The 1168-nt window shown below is 50.1% G+C and overlaps 1 protein-coding gene across 16 annotated transcripts in view; it reads right to left on the bottom strand.

The window, feature by feature from the left end:
• The window catches only part of Dnm2 (dynamin 2), an 82585-nt gene that overhangs the window by 76126 nt on the left and 5291 nt on the right, over positions 1–1168 (bottom strand). The window lies entirely within an intron of this gene.

Below are 1168 nucleotides of genomic sequence, written 5' to 3'. Positions count from 1 at the left end.
GGGAGGCAGAGGCAGGCGGATTTCTGAGTTCGAGGCCAGCCTGGTCTACAAAGTGAGTTCCAGGACAGCCAGAGCTACACAGAGAAACCCTGTCTCGAAAAACCACCAAAAAAAAATAAAAAATAAAAAAAAAATAAAAACAGAAGAAAAGCCAGGTAGTTGATGGCAGATTAAACCTTTAATCCTAGCACTCAGGAGGCAGAGGCAGAGGCAGAGGCAGACTGGTCTCTATGAGTTCAAGGCCACCCTGATCTACAGAGTTCCAGAACAGCCAGGGTTACATAGAGAAACCCTGTTTCAAAGCACAAAACAACAAGCACCACCACCACCATCCTGGTAAGATGCTCACTGGATAAAGACACCTGCTGCCAAGCCTGATGACCTGAGTTGGTTCTATGGGACCCACAAAGGAGAGGAACAACTCCTACAAGCTGTCCTCTGACCACCACATGCACTGTGCCTACCACACACAACCTCTGATACCCACACGCATATGAACACATGTCCAAATCTACCTGTGCACAATGCCACCCGTGCCTCCTGATCCAAGGAAAATGGGAGAAGGTCTGAACAGGCGAAATGTGTAGAGAGAAAACTGACCATGTGGAACAGCCCAGCCAAGTGTCCAGCTAGAGGCAGGGAATGTGCCTCCCCAGGAGAGAAGTGGCCTGTGCCAAGCCCCACAGCCATCCCTTTTAAACCTCACCCCACAGTTCACCTTCCTGACACTCTCAGGTGCGCTGTCAGCTCAGAACCTGCACTGGCTATTTCCACATCCTGGGATGCTTCTCCAATCTTCAGGGTACCTTTCCCAACTTCTCCCTGCCTCTTCCCCTCTCCGTTTCCCAGGGCTATTGGACCGCACCAGTATCTTCATCTAGTCTCTGCTGGAAGGTTATTTGGCTCAAGGCCATAACCCTAGGCATAAGGCAAAGTTGTGCTAAGCACTGGAAAACACTGTCCAGTGAACACTCACTTGGCCTATGGAAGAGTTATTGCTATTACACGTTCCCCCCCCTTACACACACACACTCTCACACACACACTCACTCACTCACACACACTCTCACACACTCTCTCTCACACACACACACACTCACACACACACTCTCACACACACACTCACTCACTCACACACACTCTCACACACTCTCTCTCACACACACAC

Source organism: Mus caroli, chromosome 9 (assembly GCF_900094665.2).
Source record: "Mus caroli chromosome 9, CAROLI_EIJ_v1.1, whole genome shotgun sequence".
NCBI lineage: Eukaryota > Metazoa > Chordata > Mammalia > Rodentia > Muridae > Mus > Mus caroli.
Note: the sequence above shows the minus strand (reverse complement) of the source record. Positions and strands in the feature narration are given on the sequence as shown.